The sequence below is a fragment of the Trichechus manatus genome, unplaced genomic scaffold (genome assembly GCF_000243295.1).
Source record: "Trichechus manatus latirostris isolate Lorelei unplaced genomic scaffold, TriManLat1.0 scaffold00021, whole genome shotgun sequence".
Classification (NCBI taxonomy): domain Eukaryota; kingdom Metazoa; phylum Chordata; class Mammalia; order Sirenia; family Trichechidae; genus Trichechus; species Trichechus manatus.
In genome coordinates, this window is record NW_004443957.1 from 22,997,971 (window position 1) to 23,005,943 (window position 7,973).

The 7,973-nt window shown below is 39.6% G+C and overlaps 1 long non-coding RNA gene across 1 annotated transcript in view; it reads left to right on the forward strand.

Moving 5' to 3' along the window:
- Positions 1-2,738: 2,738 nt before the first annotated feature.
- Positions 2,739-7,973, forward strand: part of LOC111819920 (uncharacterized) — a 17,512-nt gene continuing 12,277 nt past the window's right edge. The window contains exons 1-2 of the long non-coding RNA XR_002823491.1: positions 2,739-2,749; positions 7,690-7,764. This is a non-coding gene — a long non-coding RNA (uncharacterized LOC111819920). The remainder of the gene's footprint in view (positions 2,750-7,689; positions 7,765-7,973) is intronic.

Below are 7,973 nucleotides of genomic sequence, written 5' to 3' on the forward strand. Positions count from 1 at the left end.
TGTTTAATTTGGGGCAAGGGGAAATTAGGTAAAAATGTCTTAAAAGTGTCCTTAAGAGGGGGGTAATAATGGGAAAAAAAAAAAGAGAGAAACACTGCTATAGGGATATGTACCTTTGTCTTTGACTAGACTGGTTTTTAACTCTGCAATTTTTAAATAGCTGACAGCAATGCAAATAATTCTTGCATGTAGACTTGCAAATAACTTCTGTCTGGTGTGGAGTCAACCTTTTTGCCCTCCTCTTCCTCCTCCCCACCACCCTGGGTAAAAACCAGTTTTGTGTCCATTTGAAAAATGTATTTCAACATTCATTTATTGTGTATAAATCGGCAGTTCTTTAATTTCTCCTTTGAACAAGTTGTAACATCTACCTGGTTCTTCATTTAATAATTAATAATGAGTTAAATAAAATCTTTGACATGTGTTTGTATAAGTCATGATTTTACCTTATTATTATTATTTTTAATACTTTAAGTTTCCACTGGTTTGTAACAGTTCTGTTTTACTTGACAGAATATCAAATGTCTTTCCATGTCATTACATAGTTTACAGATTGCAAATATTCCATTAAATCAACATACCATATTTTTAAATATATCTTTTATTGCTGTAAAACAGTAAATAATATTTATGAACAAGCCTAGATTCCTCTGTTAAAAACACACGAAGTATGGGAAGTCATAAAAATGTGTCAAAAGCCTGTTACTTAATCTTTTTGGCATGATACTTGTTTACTTTTTGTTCCACTTTGACTTTTTTGAGGACATAGGCCAGTGGACATAAAGGCCAGTGCTATTTTCATGGCTCCGTTTGTTGACAGAAGGTTACATGTGTTGTTAACTGTGAATCTAAAGATCATTTTGGGAAAAGCACTGTGCCCTGGCCTCATCAGAGTACACATGAGGTTTAGGACATTGAGTACGCTTTGATACTTTACTTGGCTCATAGTACCTGGTCAAGAATCTGGTTTAGTTTGCGATTTATTTCAGGAACATGGAATGGCAGGTCTGAGCCTTACCTTTATCACTGCCAACTGCTTCTGTCCTTTTTTTCACCCTCTCAGTGCACAACCCCTAACTTCTAGCCCTAATATAAATATTTTATATTCTTTAAAAAGTTTACTTTTTAAACAAAAATTTTAAAAATGGATTTCAGATTTTAATCTATCCTGAAAGTTGTGTTTAATTCTTTTGTTAAACCTCTCTTCTTCTGTTCCTTCCTCCCACACTCTCCCTCAACTACCTGAGCTCTTTATATTTGCTCATTGCAAAGTAGATGACTTTGGGAGTCAAGTGCATATTCTTAGAATAATTTTTAACTTCCTTTGAGGAAGCCAAATAAATAAATGTTTCATATGCCAAAAAGAAAGCAAATGAGTAAATAAGTGAACTTTTCAATGTAAATTCTAGGTGTGGGATCAGTATAATGAAGTGTATTATGGATTCAATTACATCACTCCAAAATGTGTTGTATATCCTAACCTCTATGCTTGTGGTTATAATCCCATTTGGGAATGGGTTGTCTTTGTTATGTCAGCGAGGCAAGATTAGTGTAGGGTGTATCTTGAGTCATTCTCTTTTGAGATATAAAAGAGATTAAACAAGCCAGCAGAGAAGATGGGGTAAGGTAGATGCCAAGACACACGGAGCTCTCCAAGGAAACAGGAAGCAGAAGCTGAAGAGTCAAGGGCCTTCCTCTAGAGCCGATAGACAGACAAAGACGTCCCCTATAGCCAGTGCTCTAAAACTAAACTGTAAGAAAATAAATTTTGTTTGTTAAAGCCATCCACTTGTGGTATTTCTGTTATAGCAGCACTAGATGACTAAGACAAAGTAAAAATCACCTCACCCAATATCCTATAAGATAAGCCCACTGTTATAAATCTACAATGCTGGTGTAGCCAATCTACTAATATTTTTTCTCATTCATAAGAAAATGTAAAATGTGACACCTTCAAGTTCAACCAGCAGTTTATTAAATAATTCTTTTTTTTTTTACTTCCAAAAGCTTTTTTAACATATAATTTTATTTTGTTGCTGTTGTCGAGAATATACACAGCAAAACATAAACCAACTCAACAATTTCTACATGTACTATTTAGTGACATTGATTTCATTCTTTAAGTTGTGCAACAATTTTCACACTCCTTTTCTGAGTTGTTCTTCCTCCATTAACATAAACTCACTGCCCCCTGCTATTTTCCTATCTAATCTTTTGTCTTTATCACATTACATTTACTCCTCACTTATTATTTCATTACCTGACATTTCACATTTATGACAATAGTAAAAAATCTGACTATTTTGTGCATTAGCAATGTATGTCTCGCAGTAATGAATGCTGAGGTGTCAGGCAAGAGTAATGCTGGCTGTGATGGGTAAGGTTATGTGTCAACTTGGCTGGGCCATGATTCTCAGTGGTTTGGCAGTTATATAGTGATGTAATTTGGCAGTTATGTAATTATGTAATTTGGCAGTTATATAATGATGTAGTCATCTTCCATTTTGTGATTTGATATGGTCATCTCCATTTTTGCATAATGCCGATTTTCACATAATGACCTGATCTTTGGAACCTAACCATGTCGTTAAGTGAGGAGTGGATATATATTAACTTCACCTCCTTTTCATTTGATCAAGATGTTCTTGCTTAGAACATTCTTATTGCTCCTTTTCACTTATCCTGTTCTATTTTCCCTTCAAGGAGTCCTGGTGATGCAGTGGTTAAGTGTTGGGCTGCTAACTGAAAGGTTGGCATTTCAAACCTACCCAGCCACTCCACAGGAGAAAGACCTGGTGATCTGTTCCCATAAAGATCTGCTGCCATAAAGATTCCCATTGCCATCAAGTTGATTCTGACTCTTAGTGACCTTATAGGACAGAGTAGGACTTCCCTATAGAGTTTCCATAGCTGTGATATTTATAGAAGCAGATTGCCAGGTCTTTTCTCCCTTGGAGCAGCTGGTGAGTTCGAACCACTAACATTTCAGATAGCAGCCCAGCGCTTACCCACTGCACCACCAGGGCTCCTTTTCTCTTAGAAATTACAGCCTTGGAAACCTGTGGGGCAGTTCTGCTCTATCACATGGGGTTGCTATGAGTTGGAAATTGAGTTGACAACACCTGACAACAACAACAACATTTTCCCTTCAAGCTTTTGCTTAAATCTTTCCTCCTCAACAGACTTATTCATATTCCTCTCCTTCAGCACTTATAATTTATACTACACAGTTTAATGTTGAATGTCTTATATAATTGTTGTCAGACTAAAAGAAAAAAAAATTTCCTTTCATTGGGCCCTGGAAGTGTCTACACTGTGCAGTGGAGAGCAGGGATTTAGAGAGGTTGCTATTGAGATGTGAGTTCTCTTTGGCTCTGGAGAAGGCTGTTGGGACTTCCCACAGTATTTTTGAAAGAACCATGAGAATGGTTCCTCCACACTGCTTGGGTCTCAGCTTGAGACTTGGTAGCCCTCTCACTGTCACAAAGCAAAGTGAGGAACTGAACCAGCATAGATGGTGGACAGGAGTGAGGAGCTCAGGTCAGATGTAGGCAGCCATAAATGCAAGGCTTAGGGAAGGAGTAAGTAGGAAGTGGGGTTAGTGGGAGGTGGGCAGGTTGGGAAGAATGGAACAGGATAGAGCTGGGAATAAAGGCAAAGTGGAGCAGAGCCAAGATCTAGTGACAGAGCTACCTCAAAACAAGAGTGGGTGTGCATGGGAGCTAAGAGTGGACACAGATCTGAGCCCTTAGCCTCACCAAAGAAAGCAAAGGCAAGAAGCAGGATCTGGGGAATGAGGCTGGGCTGAAGCCCAGAGTGAGTCTGGGGTCATAAAGAGCAAGGGAAGGGCAGTGCCCAGGTGGAATTCTGGAGGATACTGTTTTCATCTCCAGCTGCCTGTTATTACTCTCTCCAGGTGCAGAGGGTCCAGTACCCTGAGCACCTGAAGGAACTCAATAGCTTCTGACCAAATGACAGATAGGTTCCTGGAGAAGCCATCCTGTAAGGTGTCAACCAAATCAGTACAATCCATTTATTCCACTTTTCTAACACCAACTAAATTGAAGGAATTAAATTCCAATTCAACTGCACATGCGGTACTTCTTCCTCTGACTCTAACCACTGGAGCTAGGTAAGTTCTCAAGTTAAAGAGGGTAGTCCTCCAGACTGCCAAGTCTGCCCAATACTTCAGATGCCAACTGCAAGCTTGGGGTCCCCATGATACCCTCATTTCTCAGCTGCTGGCTACAAATTCTGGGCTTTCCCACTAACCCCTCAAGATATCAACTGTGAGCTTGAGTGTCTCCAAGGACCCCTCACTTGTAACTTGCCATCTCCTCCTACTCCCTCAGGTTTGATAATTCATTAGAAAGATTCACAGAACTCATGAAAGCACTATACTTACGATTATAGTTTTATTATACAAATGAAGAGACATTTAGAGCCAGGTCTGGGAGGGACATGGAGCTTCCGTGTCCCCAAAGGGGATGCCCTACCGTCCCCCGTGCATGGATGTCTGTCACCAACCAGGAAGCCCATGGAGCTTCCTGGTCCACAGCCTTTACTGGGGCCTCATTATGTAGGCATGGTTGATTAATCAGCCCCTTCCCCCGAGATTGGGCTGATACCAGGTGGTGGATCCTTCTGGCCTGGTCAGCCCCCACCAAGAGATACCTGATTAGCATAAACCCTCAAGTGGGGTCTGGAGGCTTCATCAAGACACTTCAATCATTGGAGAAATTCCAAGGTTTTAGAGATTATCTCTCAGGAACCAAGAACAAAGACCATATCCCTTGGGTCAAGTTAAATTCTTTACTCACACATCCCACTAGCATCCTCTTTAAGACATCACCTCTGTTCCAGTATTTGTAGCCTTGGATAAGAAATTCTCCCGACTTCTAGGAAGCCTCCCAAGAACTATAGCCTACTGAGGTCACAGGGTTTCTGCCCTAATTGTCCAGATCAGCTGTACAGAGTTCAAGTGCTTCCAATGCTGTAACTGGTAAATCATATGCCATTTCAAAGCTATCAGAGATCGAGTCTCTGATCGTTGCAGGTGATTTTTAACAATGGGAAGATATAAATACACACACACACACACACATTGTCCCACTCCTCAAATGTAGATATTTATAATATTATACATGCAAGTATATATTTATGTATAAATATATATATACACATATACATGTACATATATTACTATCTTTTTTGTTTAATGATTTTTCATAAAATATGAGAGCCTCTGAGTTAAAGTCATTTTAACTATTTCTGTAATTTATACATGTCTTTCAACTTGTCTTGAGATTTGACATTGACTAGGAAGTAGGATATGCCACATCTCCTGGAAGGTTTTTATGGGCTCTGCCATTCTGTGGGTGTCAGCTAATCCTGGGCTGAATTGTCAGAGCTCAAAGAAAGGGCTTGATTTAGTTATCTAGTGCTGCTATAAAAGAAATACCACAAATCAGTGACTATAAAAAACAAAAATTTATTTTCTCACACTTCAGGAGGCTAAAGTCCGAATTCAGGACGCCGTCTCTAGAGTAAGGCTTTCTCTCTCTGTCAGCTCTGGAGGAAGATCCTTGTCTCTTCTGAGCTTCTGTTCCTGGGTGATCTTTATGTCGCTTGGCATCTCTTTTCCTCTATCTCTGCCTCTTTTGCTTGATTGTTTAATCTCTTTTATATGTCAAAAGAGATTGACTCCAGATGTGCCCCAATCCTGCCTCATTTGTATTATAAAGACAACCAATTCCCAAATGGGATTATACCACAGACATAGAGGCTACGATTTACAACACATATTTTGAGGGGACCCAATTCATTCCATAACAGGTCTCTAGCAATGCAGGCCACTGAACAGCTCTGTTTCTCTTGCAGCTCTTAGACATTGCAAATATGGCCCATTCTATACAACTTAGGGAGCCGTGATGGCGCAATGGTTAAGCACTTGGCTGCTAACTGAAAGGTAAGTGGTTTGAACTTACCAGCAGCTCCGTGGGAGAAAAGACTGGGTGATCTGCTCCCGTAAAGATTACAACCTAGGAAACCCTATAAGGGGCACTTTTACTCTGTCACATGGGCTTGCTATCAGTTGGAATAGACTTCACAGCATACAACAACAACACGTACCACTTACTTGGGCTTTTGCTCTAAGTCACCTCTATCCTTAGGCAGTTATTGGGCTTCAGAGTCACTGGCTGAGTCTTAGATTTGAAACTTTCTGCCATGGTTACCTTTTTTTTTTTTTTGAATTATTTTATTTATTTTTTTTACTGTGCTTTAAGTGAAAGTTTACAGTTCAAGTCAGTTTCTCATACAAAAATTTGTACACACATTGTTCTGTGACCCTAGTTGCTCTCCCTACAGTGTGACAGCACACTCCTTTCCACCCTGGATTTCCTATGTCCATTCAACCAGCTCCAGACCCTGTCTGCCTTCTCATCTCGCCTCTGGACAGGAGCTGCCTGTTTAGTTTCATGTATCTACTTGAGCTAAGAAGCACACTCCTCACGAGGATCATTTTATGTCTTATAGTCCAGTCTAATCTTTGTCCCAAGTGTTGGCTTTGGGAATGGTTTTAGTTTTGGGCTAACAGAGAGTCCAGGGGCCATGTCTTCTAGGTTCCCTCCAGTCTCAGTTAGACAATGAAGTCTGGTCTTTTTACTAAAATTTGAGTTCTGCACCCTACTTTTCTCCTGCTCCATCAGGGACTCTTGGTTGTATTCCCTGTCAGGGTGGTCATTGGTGGTAGCCGGGCACCATCTAGTTCTGGTCTCAGGCTGATGGAGTCTGTGGTTTATATGGCCCTTTCTGTCTCTTGGGCTAATATTTTCCTTGTGTCTTTGTTGTTCTTCATTCTCCTTTGCTCCAGGTGGGTTGGAACTGATTGATGTATCTTAGATGGCCACTCACTAGCTTTTAAGACCCCAGACGCCACTCACTGAAGTAGGATGCAGAACATTTTCTTAATAAACTTTGTTATGCCAATTGACCTAGATGTCCCCTGAAACTGTGGTCCTCAGACCCCTGCCCCTGCTACTCTGTCCCTCAAAGTTTTTGGTTGTATTCAGGAAGCTTCTTAGCTTTTGGATTAGTCCAGGTGTGCTGACTTCCTCTGTATTGTGTGTTGTCCTTCCCTTCACCTAAGATAATTCTTGTCTACTATTTAGTTAGTAAATAACACTCTCCCTCCCTCCCCACCCTTGTAACCATCAAAGAATGTTTTCTTCTGTGTTTAAAGTTTTCTTGTGTTCTTATAATAGTGGTCTCCTACAATATTTGTCCTTTCCACAGTTATCTTTTAAAAGTCACTTGTTATATTCCATTGGTGCAAAATTCTGTAAAGTAAAATGCTGTTAAGGCATAAGTTGTAGAATCATACAGGCTTGTTTTGAACACCTGCTCTACTGTGCTAGCTGAGTGGCATTTTGCAGAATACTTTACCCCACTGTACTTCAATATCTTTCTCTGAAAAATGGGCATAATAGTATTGGTTTAGTAAGATTATTTGAGGAGTAAATGAAACAACACTTGAGAAATGTCTAGGACATAATAGTAATGTGATAAATAATATGATTGTAATTTGGTAGGGTTGCCCAAAGAGAAGAAATTTTGAAGTGTTTTATAGCAAGAATGACTACTATTTATTCATTTATTTTATTCATTATCATGTGTCCTCTTGTCCAGACTCTTCCTGCAGAATACTCAGAGCCCTGTGACTAAGGACTAAGTTCTTTCAGCCATGGTGACATGAGACGAAAGGTTGGTGTGGGCCACCTGTGTGATTTATTTTTTTCCCAATATTTTATTATTAAAAAAATTAAACATCCATAAGAGTTGTACAGTGAACACCCATATGCCCACCACCTAGACTCTACACATTTTGCCATTTTTTTTATTTTTATTTTTTATTTTTGTAGTTTAGATGAAGTTTACATTTCAAGTTAGTCTCCTGTTCAAAAATTTATACA